The sequence below is a fragment of the Octopus sinensis genome, linkage group LG15 (genome assembly GCF_006345805.1).
Source record: "Octopus sinensis linkage group LG15, ASM634580v1, whole genome shotgun sequence".
Lineage (NCBI taxonomy): Eukaryota > Metazoa > Mollusca > Cephalopoda > Octopoda > Octopodidae > Octopus > Octopus sinensis.
In genome coordinates, this window is record NC_043011.1 from 45022089 (window position 1) to 45034588 (window position 12500).

At 40.0% G+C, this 12500-nt stretch overlaps 1 protein-coding gene across 3 annotated transcripts in view; it reads left to right on the forward strand.

Annotated features, from left to right (window-relative positions):
• The window catches only part of LOC115219736 (phosphatidylinositol 4-kinase type 2-beta), a 142542-nt gene that overhangs the window by 52361 nt on the left and 77681 nt on the right, over positions 1 to 12500 (forward strand). The gene's annotated exons all lie outside the window — the stretch shown is intronic.

Consider the following 12500-nt stretch of genomic DNA (forward strand, 5'->3'; position numbering starts at 1 on the left):
ATGGTTCTGCTCCAGTTAGGTTATTGTAACCTTTGTTATTCTTCTTCTTCACATGGAGATTTCTGGTTTGTAAACCAATTAAAATGCTAAGTCTAGCTCAGCTATCAAACAAAAGTGGGTTGGATGGGTAAACTATACATTGGTGCCCCCTTGAATTTGTGTCCTTATTATGACTATATTACAAAAATGCCTATTTTGGGATCATTTTAAAATTACTCCAACCACTTGGAATAATCTAAATTTTCGCCAGATTTTAAAAAAAAATTTCATACACTGATTTCAGTTTTGCTTGCTGGTGGTGACAAAAATTGCATTGATTCATTTTTTTTGTTCTTTTTTTTTTTTTTTACTATAAATGAATATTTAAAAAGTTACATGCATTTGAAATTATGTAATTTTAGCCAATCAGCAATGGAGGGGGGTCTGATTGGTAAATAACTTAAGATTTTCTTAGTATTGTCTTAGTCTTTTTCTTAATGTGTGTTTGTGTGTTTGTCCCCCCCCCCAAACATCGCTTGACAACAAATAAAAAGAAAAGAATATATATATATATATATATATATGAATGCATATAAATTATTAATGTACTTGCAAGAGATCTTGTGAGGTTGTGTTTACGTCGCCATAACCTAGCGGTTCAGCAAAAGAGACCGATGGAATAAGTTACTAGGCTTACAAAGAGAATAAGTCCTGGGGGGGTCGATTTCTTCGACTAAAGGCAAGTGCTCCAGCATGGCCGCCGTCAAGTGACTGAAACAAGTAAAGAGTTATCAACATGCAAAACTACATCCGTGTGGAAAATTTGAAATGTTTCAGCTGGTCAGACTCAGCTGAGCTATATTTCTTGAGTGTGAATATTATGGTTATACTCTTTTACTTGTTTCAGTCATTTTGACTGCGGCCCATGCTGGAGCACCGCCTTTAGTCGAGCAAATCGACCCCGGGACTTATTCTTTGTTAGCCCAGTACTTATTCTATCGGTCTCTTTTGCCGAACCGCCAAGTGACAGCGACATAAACACACCAGCATCGGTTGTCAAGCAATACTAGGGGGACAAACACAGACACACAAACATACACATATATATATATATATATATATACATATATACGACAGGCTTCTTTTAGTTTCCGTCTACCAAATCCACTCAGAAGGCATTGGTCGGCCCGGGGCTATAGCAGAAGACACTTGCCCAAGATGCCACGCAGTGGGACTGAACCCTGAACCATGTGTTTGGTTAGCAAGCTACTTACCACACAGCCACGTTGATAAGATTTAGAAAATAAAAGTTCTTTTTTTTTTTTTGCTCCATCTGCCCTCATTTTGTTGTCACTCACCAACTTCTGCAACTTCAGCACTTTTCGTTTTTCCAGATTTCTGTGTTTGAAATATCAGTACAGGCACAGCTGTGTGGTTAAGAAGCTCGCTTATAAAAAACCATGTGGCCTTCGGCTCAGTCCCACTGCATGGCACTTTGGGCAAGCGTCTTCCACTATAGCCCTAGGCTGACTAGAGCCTTGAGAGTGGACTTGGTCGGCGTATTTTCTCCTGCCACTTGACGGTGTTGGTTTGTTTACGTCTCCATAAATTAGCAGTTTGGCAAAAGATACCAGTAACATAAGTACCAAACTTTAAAATAAGTACTGTGGGTACTGGGGTTGATTTGTTTCACTAAAATCCCTTTGAGGCACTACCCCAGCGTGGCCACAGTCCAATGACTGAAACAAAAGATAATAGATTATGCAATTTACACCCTCGGAAACATTTCTTCGAAATATCATTAAAAAATTGTGCATACCATATAAGGGAAAAGGAAACAGTCTTTGGTGAGGCATCAATCTGTAGTTATGCTAATTTATTTCCAATGTGTCCCCCCAAATCTATGGATACCATAGAACTGTCAGTAGTCCTGTTTTTTTTTTTTTCTTTTCACTAATTTGAGTTCAAATCTAACAGTGGTGCGGGCATGGCTGTGTGGTAAGAAGTGTGTTCCCAACCACCTGGTGTTTCAGGTTCAGTTCCACTGCATGACACCTTTGACAAATGTCTTCTACTCTAGCCCTGGGTTGCTCAAAATCTTGTGAGCGGATTTGGGAGATGGACACTGAAAGAAGCCCATTGTATGTATATAATGAAGAAAAAATAGGATAATTATCCCCTTATACAGCTTAACTAATTAGCGCTCTAATATAAAAAAAAGAGAATAAATAAAAACAAAAAAAGAGAATAAATTTCAGAAGACAGTGTTCTTAGTCACTCGATATATTTCACAGCATCGGAATACTTCACAGCATACATAGGTGCACTCAGGAGTGGCTGTGTGGTAAGTAGTTTGCTTGCCAACCACATGGTTCCAGGTTCAGTCCCACTGCGTGGCACCTTGGGCAGGTGCTTTCTACTATAGCCTCGGGCTGACCAAAGCCTTGAGTGGATTTGGTAGACGGAAACTGAAAGAAGCCCATCGTATATATATATATATATATATATATATTATATATATATATATGTGTGTGTGTGTCTTTGTCCCCACAACATTACTTGACAACCGATGCTGGTGTGTTTACGTCCCCGTCACTTAGCGGTTCGGCAAGAGAGACCGATAGAATAAGTACTAGGCTTACAAAGTATAAGTCCTGGGGTTGATTCGCTCAACTAAAGGTGGTGCTCCAGCATGGCCGCAGTCAAATGACTGAAACAAATAAAAAGAAAGAATATATATATATATATATATATATATATATATATATATATATATATATATATATGAATGCATATAAATTATTAATGTACTTGCAAGAGATCTTGTGAGGTTGTATATCTGTGTTAGAGATCAATAAGGATATTAAAAGATGCACATGGTGAATGTAAAGCTGTAATCCAAATAGATGAAATGGTGGTACAAGATGATTTTAAGAAGAATCTTCGGTGGGTACAAAGTCTTGATAGCCGTTTCGAGAATATATATGTTGGAATGAGTGAGTTATTTGCAGCCATAATGATCATCTGCATTTCTCTCGTCAGGGGTAATTTAAGAGGCTTCTGAGATATATTTATCACTGACCGATTAGGCTATCTGATGTTGCTACACATCGCTGGTCACAATGCGCTTCGCATTGTTTTAGCCTTCAAATGATGCCATCCTGCTGGCTAAGCGAGCAGGCCAACAGAGGAAAGAGTGAGAGAAAGTTGTGGCGAAAGAGTACAGCAGGGATTGCCACCGCCTCCTGCCGGAGCCTTGTAGAGCTTTAGGTGTTTTCGCTAAATAAACACTCACAACGCCCGGTCTGGGAATCGAAACCACAATCCTACGATCATGAGTCCGCTGCCCTAACCACTGGGCCATTTCGCCTCCGCACACACACACACATAGTTGTAATAATGAAGTCAAACCAAATACTGATGTTTTTGTAATGGATGTGTTTCCTGTCATATATTATTATATATTAGGCAAACCTGAAACATGTATCACTGTTTGATTTGACTTCATTATCACAACTAATACATCTTGATGCCTGTACAAACGAGCCAGTCCAGACTCCACTTACACAGACACTCTAACAACAATTTGCATTAGCTTGTTACATTTGACTGGAGTCGCAAATTCTGGTGCTAAGCACCACTTCTTAGCATAACACTGTGTGTGTGTGTGTGTGTGTGTGACTGACTGATTGACTGTCTTCTTCCTTGCTTTGACTTCATGAATACAAGAATACATGTATTGTATTCATGAATACAATACATGAATGAAGAATACAAGAAGTACTGGTCACTGGGAGATTCACCCTTATTTGAAAACAGGTGAGGGTTGGCAACAGTAAGGGCATCAAGCTGTAGAAAATCTGCCACAACAAATTCTCTCTGACCCATGCAAGCATGGAAAAGTGGATGTTAAAAGATGGTAATGTGAACTTTACCTACTCAACTATTCCTACGTCCCAAATTTCTTGCCTTGTGCCTATGCAAGAAACCAATTTGATTAAAACTTACATTGTGAAAGACACACCCACATATCATTTGACAGTTGCAAAATGCTCTCCACACATTTTCTAGATGGGTTGGTTGCAATTGCTTTGAAATACCTGTTTTTATAAACCCTCTGTACTCATACAATTTTTCTTATGTTTTGTGAGACACCGGTATATCTGGTTCAAGAAATACCCTCATGTGGTTGTCTGACCTGCTAAAAATAGCAACCAAATCTCCTTCAATAACATTCTGTTGTCTTAATTATAAGGACACCTTAGATAATGCAGTCCTGCATAACCCTAAAAAAAAAAAAAGCAAGATGGTCATGCATGGTATGTCTTTGATCATAGGTCTGTTCAATCAGGATTGACCAGGAATTCAAAAAACACTATAAAGTCAAAAGAGGGGCCTACTGTTGGTAGGAAAGAGTGGTGGAGAAAATGTGGGTTTTGATGAGAATTGACAAGCTGGTTTGTTTTGTCGGGGGGGCTTTTAGCTAGAAGACTAAGACTAACTTCCAGAAATCTCAGGCACAACTTGACCTGGCAGTGCTGTAGGGTGGCAAGCACTGCCAGTTCAAGCTAAACTCTACTGGCAAAGATGTACCCCCAGCTGAGCCTGCTTGTGATACTCTCTTTTTACTCTCTTTTACTTGTTTCAGTCATTTGACTGCGGCCATGCTGGAGCACCGCCTTTAGTCGAGCAAATCGACCCCGGGACTTATTCTTTGTAAGCCCAGTACTTATTCTATCGGTTTCTTTTGCCAAACCGCTAAGTAACGGGGATGTAAACACACCAGCATTGGTTGTCAAGCAATGCTAGGGGGACAAACATACACACACACACACACACATATATATATATATATATATACATATATACGACGGGCTTCTTTCAGTTTCCGTCTACCAAATCCACTCACAAGGCATTGGCCGGCCCAAGGCTATAGCAGAAGACACTTGCCCAAGATGCCACGCAGTGGGACTGAACCCAGAACCATGTGGTTGGTTAGCAAGCTACTTACCACACAGCCACTCCTGCGCCCAGTGATAAAACCATCTCTCACTTGGTGTCTATTGTTACCTTGTGTGGCTCTATGTAGAACAGATCTGACAATTGGCTTTAGTTTGCACCCATTGTTTTCCTTTGGCTGGTAGGTGTAGGCAGTGTTTTTTTTTTCTTTTTCCTCAGACTTGTTGCTATGGTGTAACAATTTGTGTAATTTGTGAATGATGGGAATGAAGTGGGACACTTCCTCATTTGGTCAAGCTCTCATTGAATTGTTCAAGTTCTACTTCACCATCCTTCAATGAGTTTGCAGAAAAGTAGGTGAGCAGCAAGTATGCTCTGAGTGAATGGTTCTGCTCTCAGCTTGTGGGGCCAAAGAATGCAGATGGGATGGGGCACTTGCCTTTGTTAGGATTATCTTTGTTTCTGGTCTGTTTTAGAAGCTAAAACCTTCTAAAACAGACCAGCTTGTCGATTCCCATCAAAACCCTCATTATCTCCATTGCTCTTCCCTCTTTTGACCTTATAGTTTTTTTTCAGTCCCAGGTCAACCTTGGTTAAGCAGACTTATGATCAAAGACATTCCAGACATGACCATCCTGTCTTTTTCAGACTATATAGGGCTATATTATCTAGTGTGTGCTTCTAATTAAGACAGTAAAATTTGATTGAGGGAGATTTAGTTGTTATTTAGGTGACAGTTCTGCTCTTGTGATTTCGTATTTTGTATAATTTATGCATTTCACATCCTTGGATTTCTGTGTACTTTTTTTTTTGTAGCCCTTCTGTTTTGTATAGTTACCTCCTCATCTATCTCCTTTGTAACATAGCATGCTGGCCAAAATGTTTTTTAGCATTTCTTCCACCTTTACATTCTGAGTCCAGATTCCGCTGAGATTGACTTTGCTTTTCATTCTTTCAGGGTTGATAAAATAGGTACCAGTCACATACCAGGGTTGGTATAATTGTCTATACAACTGCCCTCAAATTTTCAGGCCTTTTTCCTTTAGTAGAAAGGATTATTATTATTATTATTAAGGCAGCAAGCTGGCAAAATCGTTACAACACTGAACAAAATGCTTAGCAGTATGTCATCCGTCTTTACAATCTGAGTTCAAATTCCACTGGGGTCAACTTCACCTATCCTCCTTTCAGGGATCAATGATATAAGTACCACTTGAGTACTAGGGTCGATGTAATTGATTATCCCCTCTCCCAACAAAACTTCAGGCTTTGTGTCTATAGTAGAAAGGATTATTATTATTATGGTGGTGAGCTGGCAGAATCACTACCATGCCAGGTGAAATGCTTAGCAATATGTCTTCATCTTCTGAGTTTAAATTCTGCCACGGTCAACATTTCCTGTCATCTTCAGAGTTGATAGATTAAGTATCAGTGACACACTGGGGTCAAAGTAATTGTCTAGTCCCCTCTCCCCAAGTTTCAAGCATTGTGCCTTTAGTAGAAAGGATTATTATTATTATTGTTATTTTTACTATTGTTGTTATTATATCATCAATGCTTTCTAGTTAAGTCTTAATTTTTCACCATAGTCACATACTAAGGTCATTGCTTCTTGTAACTCTACCCATACACCACATCTCTGGCCACGTGCCAAAGACAGCGTCCATTATTATAAGCAGTACCAAATAATTGATTTCTCTGGCCCATTCCTGGCAGTTCTTTACAGGTCTTCATATTATACAGTTACAAGTTTGATGGCGAAGAAGGCAGACTTTGGGTGTTGTTTTTAGTTGAGTGAAAATCTAAAGACATTGCAAGGGAGAGGTGTCAACTGTCTAGAAGGAATTACACACTTGCTATCAGTCTGTTTCTCTTTCCTTCTATTCTTGTGTCTGTGCGTCCCCTAAAGCCCTGGCTTGGCTTGTGAAATACCATTATTTTGTCTATACAGTTTCATTACATTAAATGGATGAGAGGTTCTCTCCCCTCCCAACACTGCAGGGGTAATAGTCCCGGTAAACCTTGTACATAGACACAATGATGCTGATGATAAAGATGATGTGTGGCTTAATAGTGTTTCAAATATTCCAAGTTGTAATGTGGGATATGATCATGCAAGATTACCCTAACCCCTTTATACAGTTTGTATCCAGCTTTAAAGGATGCATTCAAAATAGGCTTTATCCACTCAATAGACCGTATTTTTCTCCACATATTGCACATTCAATAAATAATCATGTCTTAACATGTAGCACCAAACTCCTTTGCACATGTGGCACAATGCTGCTTTTGCACATATAGAACCATGTCCCTTTGTACATGCAGCATCGTGTCCTTTTTCACATGTGACACTACATTTTGTACACATGTATCATATAGTTTGGCTGGAGAAGGACAAATTTGTCTTGACCAGCAAAGGTACCATCTCCCTAAATGTCTTTCACCCCTTTTCTCATTCCAGCTACTGTGTACAAACCTTTTCTACTATATACAACCTCCTCTAGCACCAACTATCTGCCAACCTAACAGAAGTTACCAATTACGTCTAATAAGTTAAAGCAATTCTGCGACTTTCAGGCAATAGGTACTCCCATTCTTAACTACTTTTTCGTCAATCACATCTGTCCTAATTCCAGAGGTTCTACTGTTATACACTCCTATACATCTGTCACACCTGAAAATACTTAATATGGACGACCTCCGTGACATACAAGAGGCACAATATGTTGCCAGAGTAAGCTTTCTCCCATAAATTCCGTCAAGTCACTAAATGCAAAACCCATCTCTAAAGATCCAGACATACACATACAGCAAGCACCCCAGGAACATTACATCATTCTTAAAACAGCCTCTAACTCAGCTCAGTCATAAATCATACACACACAGCTGCAATATCAGTAGCTTTACTGGTTCAGAACACTGAGGCTATTGTACTGGGACATACAACATCAACAACAACAAGTGCAGAGAAAGAGCAACTGTCACACACTAAGTCTACCTCGCCAGCCTACACTGCGGTCAATGTTACAAGCACTTACAGGCCTGATGGAAGAGATTGGACAATGGTAGAGAGTACTGTGTGTTCACAAGACTGAGCTGTAACTTATACCATTGCTCCATGTTGGGGAGTTCAATATGATCCTTAATAAGGGCTGGAATTAAGATGATGGATCTGTGGATTGTACCACTTGATTCTGTTGACTGTTTATCTGCCTTCCATAATAATACTACAGTATCTATACTGACCTTGGGCTATAAGAACAGCCACCAATTATTTTACCATCACCATCTCCCTCACCACCACCACTGCTACCACTACTATATTGCCATGTCCTTATATGGCATCAGTCCAAATTTACATAATAATACAATAACACAGCTTTAGTTCTAATAACACAATTGCCCTATGGTGTTGGTGGTGGTTGTTTAGATGATTGTCTTGGTGGGTGATGATGATTGTTGTGATAGTGGTGAAGCCATGTTGACTTTTGTGATGATGATGGTGGTGGTGGTGATGTATTGATAGACATGTTTAGAAAGTGTGTGTGTGTGTGTGTGTATTGATGTTTGTAGTTTATCTGACTGTTATGGACTGATGAAGTCAAAACAACTCACCACTATTGATAATATTATGGTTTGAGAGTAGTAGTGGTACTACTACTACTAGTAGTAGTAGTAGTAGTAGTAGTAGTAGTAGTAGTAGTAGTAGTAGTGGTTGTGGTGGTGGTTTGTTGGATTGACACAAGGTCACATATGTCAATAACGATGGTTGATTGAAGGTAAACTATTCAATCCCGGGGTGGGTTGCCAGGATCAACCTACCCTCTTGTCCTTTTAGAGCATGCTGAATTGGTGGAATACCTTGTGGTGTTTGTTCAGGCCCATTATATTGAGTTTCTCTGCGACAATGAGATATATCAATCTTTGTTTCTTTTGGACAATTTTGGTGGCAAGGACAACTAGGTATCTTGCCACATTGGCAAATTGCTGGTCTTCCACAAAAGAAAGCTTTCCCGGAATTACAGCCAGTAACTTCCCATGTACAGAAATATAGTTAATCCTCTGTATGGGAAAACTGATGGAGACTTTAGTGAGGTCTACTGTTAAGTATTTGGTATTGGGTTAACTTACTACTAACCATGCAGCAGTAGGCTAATTGCAAAATGTTTAATGGTAGGCTAACTGATTGTAAACTATATGGTGATATCTTTTTTAGTTATCATTTATTGTATTTACCTTTTAAATTCTAAATCTTGAGATATTTTTTCTATACAGTACACTCACAGAACCACATATCTATGGGATGTTTGCAGTGTGCCCATAGGATAACTGCAGTGTGTCCTCGGGATAACCAGCCTCAGGATACCTGGCATGTGTCCTTGGGATAACCGGAATGTACCCTTGGGATAGCTGGCATATGCCCTCGGGGTAACTGAAGTGTGCCCACGGGATAATTGAAGCATGCTTGCAAGACAACTGCAGCATGCCCACAGGACAACTGCAGTGTGCCTGCAGAGCAACTGCAGCATGCCTGCAGGGCAACTACATCGTGCCCACAGGGCAACTGAACCGTGCCCACAGGGCAACTGCACCGTGCCCACGGGACAACTGCAATGTGCCCCGCAGCTTAACTGCAGTGTGCCCATGAGACATTCACATTGTATGCATGAGCTAACCACAATGTGCCCACTGCGTAACTGTAATATGCCCATAGGATAACTGCAGTGTACCTTCAGGATTACTGCAGTATACCCACAGAGCACCTAAGACACTGACCAGTAGTTGTTTAGTGAAATCTTCAGTCATAAGTTTGTTGGCCCAAACCCACTTAAGAATAACAGAATGTACAATTGTGTGTGTGTGTGTGCATGAGAGAGAGAGAGAGTGTGGGTTGGTGGAGTGATAGTAGAATTGAAGGCAAACAGTTAATGACCTGGGCATATACCAACAGATAGTGAATGCTGCAATGGCACATACCTCCCCACCTCACCTGATAGTTTTAATTTTGCAAATGTGTGAACCAAAGCCCAGTTTTTTTTTTTCTTTCCATCCTTTGTTTTTTCTCTTGATTAAAGTCAAGTATAAAATAGTGTGACTCTAGCTCCTGCTGAGTCTGTTGGATTGCTTCAACAAAAATATGGCTGTCGCTGCTTATTGGACGCAGTTGGCAAATTATTTGTAGGTGGGGCACCTAGTTATAAAACTAATCACTCCTGCTTATGAGCCTTCGTGCTCATTCAAACATGAGAAGCACCTCTATCCTTCAGTTGGTAGATTGACATCACATGCTGGTGGCAACGCCTGGATTCCCTCGTTCATTTTAACTGACCACTACTTTCATTAATATGCAATATATAGATCAGTCACTGAGTCTTACTGTAGTTGTCTGTTTCTACCTTACACTCCCATATTATCAGCTGCATGGACTGGACCTATCTATTGATAAGAATGCATCCTGCCGACCTAGATACGCATCTTGGCTGGTTGTCTCCTACCCAATTCACTCAGCCATCAAGTACTACATCACACACACACACTCTTTCTCTATTTCTTTCTCTCTCTCTCTCTCTCTCACATCATAGACTGCATTTAAATATATTGAAGTATTATTGCTGGCATGTTCATTCAGGACACCTGGCGTCTGTGTGTGTGTTGTATTTCATGATCCTGTGTCATTTATATCTCGTATCTTGACTCTCCATATGGAGTAAGTGGCAAAGAGACATGCATGTGTGTGTTTGCATACATGCACACACGAACACGCACACTGTCGCATTCAGTTGCGTTTCTTTCCTTTCTGAGTTCAAATCCCACCTAGGCCAACATTAGTTCTTGTTCTTCTTGGGTCAGTGAAACAAAATACTTAGCTCAAAACAGTTGATTATAACCTTGCACGCACATTGACTCGCACACATGCACATTGACTCGCACACATGCACATTGACTCGCACACATGCACATTGACTCGTGCACATGCACATTGACTCGCGCATGTACACATTGACTCGCGCATGTACACATTGACTCGCGCATGTACACATTGACTTGCGCATGTACACATTGACTCATGCACGTACACATTGACTCGCGCACCCTCATTCACTTGCATGCCCACATCCACTCGCGCGCCCTCATCCACTCACGTGCCCTCATTCACCCACGTGCAACACACATACTCACTTGCACTTACACACTCTCAAACATACTCAAACACACACAAATGTTCAATATGACTTTATATTGTAAAAAAAAGTTACTTTGTTGTCATCATTTTCCTATTCACTTTTCGATGCTGGTTGGTTAGTCATCAATGACTGAGTCACTTCTTATATAGGAAAACTACTCCCCAACCCCAAATGTACCAGGGACCCTGTCTTACTTGTACGCTCCAGTTTTGACATGATTCCTTCAGCCAGATGCTGTTCCTAACACCAGCCATTTAACAAAATGTGCTGGATGCATTTCAGCAAGACATTAGCACAAGAGATGTTATTCTATCCCTGATGAAACCACATACATTAATTCGCATGAAATACACAGGGATTATATGATCCGAACTGTACTTTTTTTTTTATGGAAACAACCCAGGCCAAGGGTGGGGAAACTTTTTAGTACGGTAGGCAAAAATTTCCTAAGGTAAAGGTCTGCAGGCAGATCACAGATTCTCTTAAATCTATGTAGGTCTTGTTTATAACTATGTATAATTCAATATACATTAATAAAGATAAGTTTAACACATTAAATTAATGCATAACATGAATTTAGGACGTTTATATTACTTATGAGGTATTCTATATTTTTCATCTAAAGTGTAGTTGGGTCTCAAGGGAATGGTACAAACCTAGCAATATGTGTTTTATATTAAAAACAAAATTTCCATTCAAATGGCAATTACCAGATGATTTTCTATTCGAGTCTAACCGTTTTAAGTCATAGTGGAAACATGGCCTATGTCGCAAAGAGGCAAACCAGTATTGTATAAATTTTATAATTGAAAAATTTACTATATTTTGTACATATTAGTATACAAGCCTGTGGGTGCAATAAAATGGGCTCGTGGGTGCAATAGCGTGCGTGGGTGGGGCTTTCCCTACCTCTGACCTAGGCCAACCAAACCCTTGTGAGTGGATTTGGTAGATGGAAACGCTAAAATGAACCTGTGTGTTTGTGTCTGCTTGTTTTGATTTTGTGAGATGGTCAGGGAAAGAATGTCACTGTTATACAAACAATATTATTTCCAATTCTAATTATCATCATCATTTAATGTCCATTTTCCATGCTGGCATGGGTTGGGTGGTTTGACAGGATCTGGTTAGCCAGGAGACTGCACTAGGCCTCTCTCTCTCTGTTTTGGCATGGTTTTTACAGCTGGATGCCCTTCCTAAAACCAACTATCTTACAGAGTGGACTGTTTTTTATGTGGCACCAATCTTCTGTGTAAAATGTTTCTGGCCTTGAAGTTTTATCTTTCTTGGAAACAGATAGTTAGCAACAGAAAGGGCATCTAGTCATAGAAAATCTGTTTTTTTAGTTCCGTGTGACCTACACAGGTGTGGAATAAT